Below are 16,948 nucleotides of genomic sequence, written 5' to 3'. Positions count from 1 at the left end.
GAATATGTGGAAATGGAACCTGGAATTTCCTCAACCAGATACAAAACACCTTTCCTCAGTAAACTGGTGTTGCTTGGCTTGTATACTGAACCTGTTACCTTATTTTCATTCCCTTGTTTTGTTCTCTGTGTGTATCTACTATAACAATTTGAACAAAATAAAATTTAAGTGGGGGAAACAGAAACAAAGTTTAAATAAATAAATAAATAAATAAATAATAGTGTGTTTCATGTGATAAAAACTTCACTAAATAATGTTTATGTGGTGAAAACTTCGTAAACCTCTCTGTAAACTTTCTGTGGTAGCGAAAATAATAATTACTAAATAATTTGTTAATAACCTGTCTAATAAATTTGTGTAGAAAAACTTTATTAAATAATGTTGCTGTGATAAAAATGTGACTGTAAACTTGACTAAATAGAATTCTTGTGGTTAAAAGTTGACTAAAGAATATTTGTAAGAATATATGTGGTAGAAACCGGACTAAATAAAGTTCTAGTGGTAGAAACTTGAGTAAATAAAATTCTAGTGTTAGAAACCGGACTAAATAAAGTTCTAGTGTTAGAAACCGGACTAAATAAAGTTCTAGTGTTAGAAACTTGACTAAAAAAGTTCTAGTGGTAGAAACCTGACTAAATAAAGTTCTAGTGCTAGAAACCTGACTAAATAAAGTTCTAGTGCTAGAAACCTGATTAAATAAAGTTCTAATGGTAGACACTTGACTAAATAAAGTTCTAGTGGTAGAAACCGGACTAAAGGTTCTAGTGGTAGAAACTTAACTAAATAAAGTTCTAGTGCTAGAAACTTGACTAAATAAAGTTCTAGTGTTAGAAACCTGACTAAATAAAGTTCTAGTGCTAGAAACCTGACTAAATAAAGTTCTAATGGTAGACACTTGACTAAATAAAGTTCTAGTGGGAGAAACTTGACTAAATAAAGTTCTAGTGGTAGAAACTTGACTAAATAAAGTTCTAGTGGTAGAAACTTGACTAAATAAAGTTCTAGTGGTAGAAACTTGACTAAATAAAGTTCTAGTGGTAGAAACTTGACTAAATAAAGTTCTAGTGCTAGAAACCTGACTAAATAAAGTTCTAGTGCTAGAAACCTGATTAAATAAAGTTCTAATGGTAGACACTTGACTAAATAAAGTTCTAGTGGTAGAAACCGGACTAAATAAAGTTCTAGTGTTAGAAACTTGACTATATAAAGTTATAGTGCTAGAAACCTGACTAAATAAAGTTCTAGTGGTAGAAACTTGACTAAATAAAGTTCTAGTGCTAGAAACCTGACTAAATAAAGTTATAGTGCTAGAAACCTGATTAAATAAAGTTCTAATGGTAGACACTTGACTAAATAATGTTCTAATGGTAGAAACTTGACTAAATAAAGTTCTAGTGGTAGAAACCGGACTAAAAGTTCTAGTGGTAGAAACTTGACTAAAAAAGTTCTAGTGTTAGAAACTTGACTATATAAAGTTCTAGTGGTAGAAACTTGACTAAACAAAGTTCTAGTGCTAGAAACCTGACTAAATAAAGTTATAGTGCTAGAAACCTGATTAAATAAAGTTCTAATGGTAGACACTTGACTAAATAATGTTCTAATGGTAGAAACTTGACTAAATAAAGTTCTAGTGGTAGAAACCTGACTAAATAAAGTTCTAGTGCTAGAAACCTGACTAAATAAAGTTCTAATGGTAGACACTTGACTAAATAAAGTTCTAGTGGTAGAAACCGGACTAAAGGTTCTAGTGGTAGAAACTTGACTAAATAAAGTTCTAGTGGTAGAAACTTGACTAAATAAAGTTCTAGTGGTAGAAACTTGACTATATAAAGTTCTAGTGGTAGAAACTTGACTAAATAAAGTTCTAGTGGTAGAAACTTGACTAAATAAAGTTCTAGTGGTAGAAACTTGACTAAATAAAGTTATAGTGGTAGAAACTTGACTAAATAAAGTTCTAGTGGTAGAAACTTGACTAAAAAAATTATATTGTTAGAAACTTGACTAAATAAAGTTATAGTGCTAGAAACCTGATTAAATAAAGTTCTAATGGTAGACACTTGACTAAATAATGTTCTAATGGTAGAAACTTGACTAAATAAAGTTCTAGTGGTAGAAACCGGACTAAAAGTTCTAGTGATAGAAACTTGACTAAAAAAGTTCTAGTGCTAGAAACCTGATTAAATAAAGTTCTAATGGTAGACACTTGACTAAATAACGTTCTAATGGTAGACACTTGACTAAATAACGTTCTAATGGTAGACACTTGACTAAATAATGTTCTAGTGCTAGAAACCTGATTAAATAGAGTTTCAGTGGTAGACACGACTAAATAAAGTTCTAGAGTTAGACAATTGACTAAATAAAAGTTCTAGTGGTAGTTCCCCTTGGGGAATTTACAACCAAACAAGGTCTCACACTTGTGAATATTTATTAAATTTATACAATTCAATTTGTGTGAAATGATGAAATGAGTTGGTGGATTATGTATTTATCTTCACATATAGTGTATTTAACTTCATTTATATGAAATCAATTGAAATTTTTCACATTTTTCTTTGGCAATTTGTTAAGAAATCTTGTGGCATCAGATAGGAGAGATCACAGCTGACCCCGAGTTATATGCATAGGGGTCTGGTTTCTATGTTAAATGTGTGTGAGTGTGTGTGTGTGGTTCTGTTACATTAAGCTGTTCTTTATTGTGCACATGTGCACACATATACACACACACACAAACACACAATCCTTCATGTCTGTGATGTCCATCCCACGCCCTTACTATCTCTGAACTCCTACACACACACACACACATACACACCCAACCTCTGTCCTTTTCTCACACAGAGTTCTCCCTTTATTTTATCTCTTCAATTCCCTCCCTCAGGCTCACACTCCACTTTTACACACCTTCCTTTCACAACACAGACACACACAAACACACACACAGTTCATTTAGATGTGTGACATTGAAAGAGTGGGAGAAACTAAAAGAAAGAAAGTGGTGTAAGATGTAAGAGGGGGAGGCACATCAGAAGCTGAGGATTAAGGGGAAGAGTGGGATTTCAGAGGGGACGAGAAAGTGAAGGAAAGGAGGAACACAGTGAGTGTGTTTACATGCACACTAATAATACAGCTATTATCTGATTTGGGAAGTTACCAGACTGCATAAAGCACACAACAACATCGGATTGAAATCAGGTTCCTTCAACTCACACCTCGATTTTAGCTCAGGAATTGCTTTACTAGTAATAGAATATCCTTCATTTTCACACGCACTTTAATTAACATTATACATTTTTTTCTATACTATGTTGTTTACATGCTGTACTGTTACCTACTATTATTATTTATTATTATTTTATTGTTTATTCAGAAACACTAATTAACTAACACTTACAAATCACAGTTACTTTTTAATATTTTAATTGACATTTCTTCATTATTATTTACTTTTAAATTAGGTTTATGTATTACTTAATAGTTTTTAACACACATTTTAATAAAAAATGATTTTTTGTAATTATTTAAGCAGTTATTTTAATTAACGTTTATTTTTACCTTGTATTTTTTTTTTAAGTTAATATTCTTTTATAGATATTTTAGAATTTTCTGGTCGTTTTAGCAAGATCTTTGTTAATTTTTTTTAATATCAAATTTTTTAATATTACTATTAATATGTATTTAAATTTAAAGTTTTTCTATTCATGTCCCCTATCTATAATGTGTAAAACCTTCTATTTCAAAAGGTTAAAAATCTAAGACCTTGTAAGAATAGTGTGCTGTGTGTGTGTGTGTGTGTACGTGTGTGTGAGCGCATGTACGTGTGTGTGTATGTGTGTGTGTCGGCAGCAGTAATGACCCTCCTCCAGTTTTCTCTCACGCTTATTCTCATAGCCAGTGAGCAAGTCGAGTGTGACTGACTTCCTTTGGCAGCGGCTCTTTAGTACAGAGAGCTTTTTGTGACGTGAGCCCACGCCTGTCTCACACTCACACACACACACACACTGCAGCGGCTCACTGAGGTCTCTACTAGGCCAACGATCAGGTGACATTCCCACCGCTCTACACTCCCCCACCAGCACACACACACACCGCACACACACATTTAGGATCTCAGTCTTTCTCATAGGACAGCCTCAGATGTGCATGTGAGAACACACAGCCCATCCTACATTTCTCCCAGAGCTGCTTCTCAAATCACACACACTTCTTTTTTTACTCTAGATGATTTTTTGCGCTCACACTGAGAAATACAAACAAAATTTAAGAAAGCAACATGAACATGATATGTTTTGACTGGACATGTCAAATTGACAGTACTGTCACATTAAATTGAAACTTTAGATTTTTGCATTTGACATGTGAAGGTGAGAACAAGAAGTGTTGCTAGGCAACTATGAAATATAGACACCTGGAAAAGGTTAGCTAAAAAAAATGAGGACAAATTTATCTAGCTAGCTCAAGCTCGTGATGTCTTTTTATCTGGGCAATATAAAGGAGTAAAACCAAGGCAAGCCAGTCAAGAATATCAAGATTGATATCTTACTAAATCAATATGATATATTACCACAAGAAGTTGCTAATCACTGAGCAATTTAGCTAGCTCATGCTCATTTTTTCTATTATCAGGGCGATAAAAAGAAGCAAAAATGAGGCACACCTGCCAGGAATATCTACATTTACCTCAGATGTGTTCATATATCACTAAATTAACAACTAATTAAGCATCAAAATGTAATACGATGTTAAGAAAAATCACCATCTTGTCAGTATATATGAACTTTCATATCTATGACACAATTTCAGCACAAACACCCATATTTACACATAGCACAACTTAAAGGCTTTTATATAGATACAAGAAAAGAGACACTTTCCAGCTAATCAAAGCAGTGACTAATTTAGCTAGCTAGCTCTCATGCATGTTATGTCTTTTTGTCTGGAAAAAATTAAAGGGATTAAACCACAAATGACAAAACTAATAAGGGGTATCATAGGGGGAACATTTACCACAGATGTGTTGGTATATCGCTAATCACTGCTAATGGATTCTAACATGCTAAGAAACCTCACCATTGTGTCACAATCTAAAAACGTATGGAATGGAAGTGAAATACACATGAAAATCACACACCTAAATTTATATAAAGTTAGAGACATTTACATATAAGAAAATAAGTAAACTTTTGTCTTGTTAGTGAATACTGTTTGTTTAGTTAGCTAGCTAACGACAGGTAAACATTCTAAATAAAGTTATATATAATAAATTTGTTTTTATTTATTTATTTAACAAACACTTCATAAAAGAACCCTGTAAACAAACTCCTAAAACCTAAAATTTCTAATTGTATTTCTATTGTGGTGTTGAATCAAATGAATCAAATCTGGTGAATCAAATAAATGAATGAATCAGAATTGCAGTTCACTTCAACTACCTGCATGAAAGAGTCAAATATTAAAACGATTCATTTAGCACTGTTTCCAGGCTGGTACCTCTGTCTCTGTCCCACTCCTGTTTATGTGTGTGTGTGTGTGTTGCCACACAATGTACAGGGAATGGCACACCGAAAAACTGATTCTTTTAATAAGTCCAATAAAGTCTGATAATATAATCAGTGAGGCATATTTTCTCACTAAATGAGAAATTGTTTGTGTGTGTGTGTGTGTGTGTGTGTGCTGTCAGGCTGCAGATCGGAGGTACAATGTGTGTGTACTTCCTGTTGTTGCGCAGGCCACCGTTTTCAGTAAAATGCAGCACACACACACACATACACAGCATGTGATGATCTACCATGTTTTTTTAATTATATTTACATTTTTGCCATTTTATTATATATGAGCTAGAGAGTCATGGTAGGTGACTAAAATGAAGCAGGACAAACCTCTTTAAAAACTTATTTTCCATCTTTACTCCTTTAGTCAGTAGTTTATCGTCATACACCCTGATTTAACAAGTGGCAATGCTCAGCCTCCATCTCGCTCCGGGAGAATGGAAATCTCTGTATCAGTTCTGCACCCTTAAAATCTGCCACTGAGCAAAACACAAACACAGCATTGATTCAGATATTTACAACAACATGTACTTGTGTATGGGACAAAAAAAAAAAAACACATGTTAAATTCTCTGTGTGAAAGCTGATGATTAAAAGGGCTGAAGGTCTGGAAGAAAGTAAACCACACCCAGATAAATGAGCCACAATCAAATCTCCCAACATGACAAATGGCTCTGAAAATAAAAACACATCCAGCGAGTAAAATAAACTAAAGGCTAAAAGCAAGAGAGGAAAAGTACTGAGAAACTACACTTCAGTGAAAGTGTAGATAAGACTGAAATCTTATTCAGTTAAAAAGTGCAAGTGCAAATTAAGTTATGTGAAAAGTAACTTGTATTACCTTTTTAAAACTTAAATCTTTTCCACTCCAGAATGAAAGAAAGAAAAGATGGAAGTCAGACAATCATTCTTAGTAACAAGCAGCCGGGACTCAGGTCAGTGATTTAGTGCATCTGAACATGTCGCAAATCTCTGATAAGAAAATTTAAGCCATTAATCCATCCATGCATCCATCCGTGTGTCTGTCTTTCAATTTCTGTATCTGTCCACCCATACATGCTTTAATCTGTCTGTCAATCCATTCATCCTTCTGTTCGTTCATCCATCCATCCATCCATCCGTTTGTCTGACTGCCTCTGACTACTCTGTCCGTTCTATCTATTTATCTGCCTGCCTGTCTGTCTGTCTGTCTGTCCAACCCATCCATGCATTAATTTCTATCAATCTATCTATTCTGTTCTGTCTTGATCTATCTCTCTCTCTCTTCTGGTCTACTGTGTCTGTCTGCCCATACGTGCTTTAATCTGTCTGTCAGTCCATCCATCCATCCAGTCATCTGTCTCTCTGTCCATCAGTCAGTCTCTCTATCAATCCAAATCTATCTATCTATCTATCTATCTATCTATCTATCTATCTATCTATCTATCTATCTATCTATCTATCTATCTATCTATCTATTCTGTTCTGTCTTTACTCTTCTATATCTGTCTATCTGAAAGTGAGAGTGAGAGTACAGAGCGTGTGTTAAACAGGATAAGGTCAATCCAGGCTTTAAAAATTAAAAGCAGCTGTCTGAGTGTGTTTGAGATAAAACAAGCAAACAGTGGATCTGATAAAGAATTGCTAACATTTTCTTTTACATGCATGAGAATTCCAGCAGAATTTGGAGCACACACTTGGCCAGTGAGGAGGTGAGAAGTCTGTGTGCGAGGAGGAAACGGCGCTGAGAGGCGCGAGGGGAAAAAGCTGCATCTGGCCGCTAATGAGGCGCTCTGAGGCAGCGGCGTTCTCATCAGCCGTGTTTGTTTTCTCAGGCCGCTCCGGGTCGGCTCGCCGATTGTTTTCCTTGCTAAGGCTCTGCCGTCGTTCTCAGGATCTGGGCCCTTTATTTATCGAGTGACCGGGTCTGGCCTGCGTTTTTTTTTTCTCCCTGGTCTGAGAGGCTAAATATAAGCAAGGCCTCCCTCTTGGTCTGCCTGGATGACAGCGAGCCCTGAGAGACAAACAGGGTGTTTTCCATCTCTCCAGTCTTCCAACGCGTGCAAACTGGACAGGATGTTCTGTAAAATGGACGTTCCTTCGTTTATTTAGTGTTTATTGGGTGTGTGCATGCTCGATAATTCCGAAATGTACTTTATGTTACAAAGCAAAAGCCATAAACAACAGATCATTAAACTGACTTTTTATTCGTTGTTCATCTTCCATGTAATGATTTTTTTTTTTTTTTCAAAAAGTGGTTCCACCCAACATTTGTCTAATGATAACATGCGGTGATGTAATGAGAAAAAGCCCTTTTATCAATCAGATAAGATTAGGATTATCTTAAAGAGCGTATTTGTTGAAAAGTGAAGGGTGGGTCACGGCACGTACACATCGTCAACAAACATTTCTAGAATGAAACCCATCCTGATTCAGATCCAGCCTAAAATTATCCCGTCAGCTTTCTGCTTTAATGTCTATTTTTAGTTACGCAATTTTTCCCTGGGCGACACGGCGCTGTGGCGTTGCTGCCTCACAGTTCTCATCCTGGGATCCTGGGCTCGGGTTGCTGTCTGTGTGGAGCTGCACGTGTGTCCACGTGTCTGTGTGGCTTTCCTTCGGCTTCCCAAATACATGCCAGTGGACTGGCAAGTCTAATGTGTGTGTGTGTGTGTGTGTGTGTGTGTGTGTGTGTGGTGCCCTGTGATGGACTGTCATCCCTTTCAACCATTCAGAATGTATTCCTGCTTCATGCCCAGTGATTCCTGGGATTTTCTCCAAATCCACTGCAACCCTGACCAGTACTTTTCAATGATGAAAAGATGATTATTTTTCCCATTTTTATTACTTATAAAAGTAGCCAAGACTAACGCGTAATAAAAAGATATAATCTATAATCTATTACCTAAGAATTTATCACTGCACAAACTCCATCCATCATATGGCACTTTTGTGTGATACAGTGTTCATAAGGAATCAAGGAGGCTTGCTCCACCCATGCTTTTGTTGTAATTGGATACAATATTATGGATGCACAACTTCCACCATTTCTTTGACCTTATCCTTCAAAGCTATGACCCTTAAACAACTAACATGGGTGTATTTCTATTAGTGACTAGCTAAATAGCTAAATCAATACATATTCTATAATATGTATTCTAAAATTATTCTTAACCTCAAAACAAGGTAGTGACACTACAAGAATTGCTGATTTACGGACATTTCAGTGGGATATTGTCACAATAATTTAATAAAATAAAAGCTTCTCGGGAATTTGTAGATAATGTTAGGGAGACTAAAAATACAGCTGCCAGGAATGCGGTCAGTTTGGGGAACAGAGTTAGAAGAAAAAATTAGGATATGTCATGTGATCAAATGTAAGCGCACTATTGGTTTCCTTTACTTCCTCGCTTTTTCAAAAGACATTTTTAATTGGTGTTGGTTTTTCTGTCTTTCTGATACTAATCACACTAAAGTTTCAGCATGCCAGAATTTCTTCAGGCACCCGGATATGATATCATGTGCCGAGGCCTTGTTTTTTTGTTGTTTATGCATCATTGGTCAAGCATTTATGATATTTGCTTCCTCAGTGTTAGAGATTTAGTCATCTGTTTTGTCTGGATCTAAAGTAAACACTACTATAAACTCATATTGCAGCATCACAAATCAGGTAGCTTCTTTTTACTAAATATTATTGTAAAGCTGTGTAGAAAACAGGATGTAGAAAATCACTGCTTCCTCCATCTGGGCTTGGAAAAGGTCACGGTGTGACGTGTTGATCTTTTAGTGGACACATGTCTTTGCATGATATGAATTCGCAGGTCAGAGTTTTAAATTGAGAAACTTGAGCTTGAACTTCTGGACTCCAGCATTCACGTGTGTGTGAATGGAAGTGAATTGAACGTAAAGTAAAGTGTGACTTTGCCTTAAGGTTAAAAGAGCATGTTACTGTGCTGAAATGCCATGTTTAACCAATAGAGGTTTAAATCATCACACCATGATCGCCTTTGGCTCAGTAAATAAACAGAGCAAGAAATCCATATTGAAACACTGTCATATGATTCAGTCCTAATCTCCACTTGAAATTTAAGACCACGAGTCTGATACTTGCACGAAGTAACTGTCTACTACTTATATGCCAAACAAGAACATGTTTCGACTTCTAGCTCTGCAGCAGCTCTTTAAAAATATTTACACAAAAATCTGGCATTCACACCATGTCAGATTTCAGAAACTAAACACATCTTGCTTGATTGAGCCAATGTGTAAATGCTGAACATTTCATTTCTTTTTGGCTGAACTGATCCTTCAAAATCGTAACATCTTGCGTGAGCAACACACCGAGATCCGTCACGTATTGTGTAAACCATCCGAGGTCATCCATTTAAAAGAACAGCAGCGTGATCAGACTTATCGTAGACATGATGGAATTCCTGCTGACCGGTGATCCTGAAAGGCTAATATTACATTGTGTTTGTGATTCTTTTATTAAAGTTCTTAACATTTTTGTCAACTGTTCAGGCTTGACGCCTACATGTACGTATAATGCACTGCCTGCTTGTGCTGAAAACTTGAACCCGAAGCTGAGAGCAGAGCAACAATCTTTTTTTTTTTGTTTTTGTTTTGCTGAGGCTGGACTCTGAGCATCACATTTTTCAGGATTTAGCATCGTAGCACAGAATTCTGTCTTTCCCAGGCTTTTCAGGCAGTGCCAGTTTCAGTGGCAGCCAAGAGAGAGAGAAAGCGAGAGCGAGAGAGAGAGAGAGAGAGAGAGAGAGAGAGAGAGTGCCCTCTCACACCACCTCTACCTCTGTCCTATGCTGAAATAAATCACTGGAGCAGTCCAGGAAAGGACGAGACAGTGATGAGAGAGAGAGAGATGGAGGGAGAGAGAGAGAGAGACAGAGAGATTGAGAGTGTGTTATGTAACTCGAGTGGGTGGCGTTGGGCCGACGGCAGGCAGACAGTGGCACTCTGTGTGTATGCGTGTGTGCGAGTGTGTGTGGCTGGGAACGAGGCGATCGGGAGCCGTGGGAGCGGCAGCAGGGAGGGCAGGGCTCCTGGCGCGACCCTTTATCTCTGAAACACAGGGGAGAAGTGGCTCAGCACTCAGGCAGACGGGGGAAAGAGAGGTAGCATTACAGCTGAGAGAAAAAACTGGCTGCACATTTTGCACTCGGATCAAAACCCAAAAACAGAACATACGTTTTTGCCTCTTGTCTTTCAATATAACAGTTTTCATTTAGTCCATTTCGAAGATAAGAAATGTTTTTGCAACATGACAAGCTTTTATCCCTTAAACATCATATACGTCCGTTTCCTCTGAAGGTGTTTTTTTGTTTTCTAATGCATGATGCCTGGCTGATTCTCTCTTTTATCCATTTTTCTCTTTCTCGAAGGAGTCTCTGGTGCCAAAACTTTATAACAATCAGATGTAAAGCAGTAACTTTGCTTCCTGCCATGAGAAAGACAGCGAGCTTTGAGGTTTTTCAGCAGTGAGATGTTTTTTTTTGTGTGTGTGTGTGTGTTATTCACTTAAAATGAAGAGAGAGAAAAAAGAAAGATTGGTGAGGTGTTACATTAAATGTAAAAATAAATAGATAAAAATTGTAATTGTTAGCAAATAGGATATGCTGTTATATGAAAATAATCAGCATTGGCTGATTATTTAATGGCATCACATCATTGATAATATGCAAATATTCATTCATTATTTTATTCTACATATAACATACACTCATGAGCACTTTATTAGGAACACCAATACGCCTCATTTATGCAGTTATCTAATCAGCCAATCATGTGGCAGCAGCACGATGTATACAATCATGCACATACAGATTAAGTTAATGTTAACATCAAGCATCAGAGCGGAGATCTTAGTGACGTTAACCGTGACATTGGTGTTGATGACAGACTGAGTATTACGGGAACTGCTGATCTCCTGGGATTTTTACATACATAGCAGTCTCTAGGGTTTCCAAAGTATAATGCACATAAAAAAAATCAAGCGAGTGACAATTCTGTTGGTGGAAATGTCTTGTTTAAAGGAAAATGGACAGATCAAGTTGGTTCAAGCCAATAGGAGGGATACAGTTACTTGGATAATCACTCTTTACACATGTGATGAGCAGAAAAGTTAGACAACAGGAGCAAAAATCTGAAGCTATAGTCGGTACAGGATCACCCAAACTGGACAGTGGAAGACTAGACCGAGTGATTTTCTTCCTAAACTTCTAAACCGTCCTGTTTTAGTGAGTCTGTGCCCACAGTAGCCTCAGTTTCCGGTTCATGGCTAATGTGGTTTTTTTGCTGTTGTATAAAATCCACCTCAAGATTCAATGCTTTTCTGCTCAGCACATTTGTAATGAGTGGTTATTTGAGTGACTCTGTCCTTCTTTTTGGCTTGAACCAAACTGCTTATTTTTCTCTGACCTCTCTCATCAACAAGGCATTTCCACCAACATAATTATCACTCACTGTGATTTGTGAAAATGCCAGGAGATCAGCAGTTCTAGAAATATTTCATTCTGATGGTTGCCATGAACATTACCCGAAGTTGCTGGTTCATATCTGCAGGATTTTCTACATGGCACTGCTGTCACATGATTGGTTAATTAAATAATTGTATGAACCTGCAGCTTTACAGGTGTTCCTAATAAAGTGGTCAGTAAGTATATAGCACTACATGTGCATGATTATTTTGCCTCATCTCATATTTTATGTTATCAGGTTGCTTCCTTTTATGTAGTTGTGACCTTACAAAGTGCTAACACACACAATCAGTGACCACTTTGACCCAAAATTGCTTGTCTCACCATCTCTTATGCTGCTAAAAAGATTTTTTTTCTACCTAAAAAGTGCTTGTATCTGAAATCCAATCCCTCACATTTTTTAATGTGCATCAATAATCGATGATATGGCCACCTCCCGCTTCACATCCGCTCTCACAGGCTTGTCCGCCGCCTCTCGCAGCTCTAAATCAAAGCTCAGGAGCCATGAATGACAATGTCCCTTTCTTCCCTCTCTGCCCCCTGAAGAAGAAAGGCGTGTATCACCCCTCCTTCCACTCCCTCGACCCGTCTCTGCCCCCGGACAGTGTTTACAGCCGAGACGAGGTCGCTCACTTCAAGGTAGCGCTCGTGTTTCTCCTGCCCTCGCTCTCACCTCTCTCTATTCACATGGCCAGCACTGACAAGACCCTCCTCTGTGCACCCACAAGCCAGCGCCGCCGACGCTATTCGTTAGCCGTAACTACCACGTAGCCGTCCTCCCACACAAAGCGAGAGCTGCAGAGCCGGAGTGAAAAAAGCCTAGTGACGCCCAGAGAGGGCAGCTGGGAGGATTCCAGCTCTGAAGATCCGTTACCTGCTGCCATGGTGATGCCCTGAAAAGAGAGACGCATGTCTTCCAGGAAGCCCTGCTGGCTGAAAGTCTCACTTTCTCCTGAAGAGAGTCATTCAGAGAAATGGGAGTCAAGCTAAGATCAGGTCAGCAAAGTTCTGGCAAAGTGGAGATGGTGTTTTGCTGTGGGTAATGATGTTGCATGCTGAAAACATAACCTACTTACACTTTTGTAATGGTGTTTATAAATGTAAAAAATAATGATCATTCTTCATCATGAATTGACTCCACAAATAAAGATCAGCTGCTTCTCATGTATGGTTCTTGCTGTTGAGGTGCACAAAAGAATTGCAAGACCTTTATCAACAAGTGGAGAAAACGTTGGCACCACAGTGGCATTTGCAAGAACAGGACGTCCCTCCAACTCTGACAAAAGTACAAGAAGGATTCTTCCAAGAGACCTTCGGCAACATTAAAGGAGCTGCAGGAATATCTGGCAAGTGCTGGTTGCTCCCTGCATGTGACAAGAACCTCTTGTATTCTTCACAAGTCTGCACTATGGGGTAGGCTGGCTACCCTTTCTCATGAAAAAGCCCACTTAGATTTGACCAAAACCTTGTGGAAAAAATGCATTAGTTTGAAGATTTATCCATTTTTTCTATTGCTTTTCCTGTATAGGGTCACAGGGTACACATAGCAGGATATAATCAGACACACACAAAGAACTTAGAGATACCAGACAGCCTCCATCCATTCATCCATCTATCCAATTATCCATCCATCCATCCATCCATTTTCTGTACCATTTATCCTACACAGGTTCACAGGGATCCTGAAGTCTGTCCTTGGGCCTCGTGGCATGAGGCAAGGGACACTGGATGGGGTGCCAGTCCATTACAGGACTCAATCACACTCACACTACAAACTATTTAGTGATGCCAATCAGCCTATAGCTCATGTCTTTGGACTGTGGGGAGGAAACCCAAATACCTGTAGGAAACCCTAAAGCCTCCAAGACCAGTGTGGAACAATTCAGTCAAAATTCTAAAAGATATATTTTGGGTAAAAACAGTTAAGCTCATCACTCAGTGAACACCATACTCAAGATGAAGCATGGTGGTGGCAGGATCTAGCTATAGGGCTGGGTTTTTTTTTTTTTTTATCAGAGACTGGGGCTCTAGTCAAGATAAAGGGAATCCCAGATAGCTCCAAAGATCATAAACTTATTCATAAAACCATTACATATTGCCTTAAAATGATATCATAAAATTTGCAGATCTCCTGGATGATAAAGAACAAGAGCACCAAATCCAAGTCAATGAAGGGATGACACCAGAAGAAGAAGATCAACTGTTTTTAATCCTATTTTAAACCTTTGGAATGGCTTGAAGGGTGAAGTATTCTTCACAAAATTTTAATTTTAATTATTTTGCAGGGAAGAGTGGCATAAATTTGACAAATCAAGATCTGCTAAATTGGAGGCAGAAAATTACAGGCAGAATATGCATCTTCAAATAATGACACCAACCACCAGTTAGACATGAAGTTCTGAAGTGATTTATCGTTAAGTCACAAAAACCTGCTTAAAAACTTTTTGGATCCAGTCCATGCCACAGAGTATAGATAAACAGTAGTGGGGTGTGTTTATGTACTGTTTATAGATCAATCATTTGGAAACTAAACAATAATCTCCTTATTATCTGGTGTGTAAATAGATTTCATTCATTTGGTATGTATTTCATGTGTGTTCATTATTTTCCTAAAACAGCATGACGAACATTAATGGACAGAAGCTGGCTTTAATGCTGACATATTACGTGGTGTTTATTGGATGTACATGTTTTACTATATAAGCCTCAGAGAACAACTGCAGAATTAGGAAGATTAGGAGGAGATGGTGAAGATTTCAAAAGGTTGTGTGATGTATTTGTATAACGGCTGCTGGTTATTGATGGGTGAAGATACTAAAACGAGGCACAACCATGAATTCTGTCAAAATGTTGAGGTTGGAGGATTCAGAGCTGGAATGCTGCTAGAGATCTTTTCTCTGTCACTCGGCAGTCAGTGAGAATCTCATCACTGGTGCAGATAACACAGCCGAGCGCTGAGTACAAGCCGTCTGCGGACATCAACACACTCTCTCCCGACACACACACACACACACACACACACACACACACTGCAAGCTTGTGTCTGTGGCATTCTCACGAGAAACTGTGCTGTGTTACGTTTCTCCCAGGGAGCGGCTCACGACTTTCACCGAGTACCAAAATCCCCTTGAAGAGTTCCCAGAATGATTTTAGGCCACGCTGCTAATTTTAGTGCCCTGCTGGTTAACCAAGGTCAAAGGTGAGGCTAACATTTCAAATGTAACACGGCCAGGAGGTTAAAAATAGCAGGCACGGGACAATTCTGAGACACACACACAGAAAGAGAGAGATGAGCGGTCAGCAGGATGGGGCTATTTTCTGCAGCTACAGGAGGAAGATGGGAGGAAAAAACTGACATGTTTCCTGTAAATAAAAAGAGATGTGTAGCTATCATTGTTTTGCCAACAAAAGACGTGTGGATGTTTGTCTTTCTCCGACACCCGTTTTTCTTTCTGCAACGTTATCCTGTTTAAAAAAACAAAAAAAAAAACAAAAAGGCAGAACTGGAACCATTCACAAGAAGTCATAGACTCTTTAAAAAAATACAATAAAATTCATATCTCCTGCCAGTTTCTCTCAGGCCATGAAGCAAACGCTATCACACATCACTGGTCACACATGTGTTGTTTCCATGCCACATCCTTCCTGTTGCATACTCAAGCAGTCCTATCACAACTCCCAGGAAGAGTGTGTATTGTCTACACGCTCCAGGAAACGGCATCTTTCACAGGTGGTAGGGTATGACATCCACGTAATGTGGGTTTAACGTGTGTGTCAACACACTCCGTATTTAGCAGCGAGACTCTGCTGGAAGGAAGATCCTCATATCCTGCATCATCACATCGCCGTGACGTGACCACTGTCCTTCCTCGCTAGACGGTTATTTTGAGAATCTGGTTTTCTGTGAAGTTTGTTGTGAAGCTAAACTTGGACGACGGAAATAAACAAGTCAGTAATACACCCTGTCCCTGTTTCCCTATACCATAGAAGAAATACCTCTTATTGTTTACACTGAAGTGTTGGGTGTTGGGCCGCATGAAATGACCTTAAATTCCATCTCACAGAAATGAATTCCCTTTAAAATCCCACATTCACAAGAAGTATTCTCTCAGAATAAGTGCTCAGTGTTGAAGGTACTTCTTTTATTACATTTTGGTCCTTAACCTGGAAATGTGAACAAAAAATAGTTGAGGTATATATATATATATATATATGCACACTCAGGGAAAATATACACACTAAGGTACAAAATATACACCCTGGTAAAGCATACTTTCCATTTATTATTATTATTATTATTATTATTATTATTATTATTATTATTAAGTCTTATATTGTCAATTTGATTGAAAAAAGACTAGATATCTAATTAATGAATAATAAATAAAATAAAAATAAAATGAAAACAAAAACAATCATTTACTAAATAAGTGATTAAACTAAATATATTTATTATATTATATTTATGAACACTTATTTAGTTAAAAAATATATTATTTAATCAGGAAAATATTCTGGTATAGAATATACTGTAACTATTAATGACAGACACTAACAACAACAACCAGATGTAGAAGAAGAAGTAAAAGAAGAAGAAGAAAAAGATTTGTTTCATTTTAAAATTTTATTTCAATTTGTTTGATACAACAACAAAAAAAAGTACAATCATAGATAGAGTAAGGTTTTCTATAAGGGGATGTTTATTGAAAAATTATGGAATTTTGGAAGGATTCTCCAATGCCAGTGCTTTATAACAGTCAGAGATAAAGCTGTAACTTTATTTTTTTGTTTTTTTAATCTTCAGGGTTTAGAATTTATTAGCACCTTGACAAGCTGCATTTTGTTTTCTTTATTATCTTCAAAATGGAGAAAAGAAAGAGGCTGGTGAAGGTACAAGCATGAGCATTACATTTCCATAGAGAACTT

The 16,948-nt window shown here is 37.6% G+C and overlaps 1 long non-coding RNA gene across 1 annotated transcript; it reads left to right on the top strand.

Annotated features, from left to right (window-relative positions):
* Positions 1-3,009: 3,009 nt before the first annotated feature.
* Positions 3,010-7,400, top strand: LOC131345574 (uncharacterized). Its single transcript, XR_009203503.1, has 3 exons — positions 3,010-3,097; positions 6,422-6,484; positions 7,210-7,400. It is a non-coding gene; the product is annotated as an uncharacterized LOC131345574 (long non-coding RNA).
* Positions 7,401-16,948: the final 9,548 nt, after the last annotated feature.

The sequence above is a fragment of the Hemibagrus wyckioides genome, linkage group LG25 (genome assembly GCF_019097595.1).
Source record: "Hemibagrus wyckioides isolate EC202008001 linkage group LG25, SWU_Hwy_1.0, whole genome shotgun sequence".
Lineage (NCBI taxonomy): Eukaryota > Metazoa > Chordata > Actinopteri > Siluriformes > Bagridae > Hemibagrus > Hemibagrus wyckioides.
The sequence above is the reverse complement of the archived record's forward strand: the minus strand, read 5'-3'. Positions and strand labels throughout refer to the sequence as shown.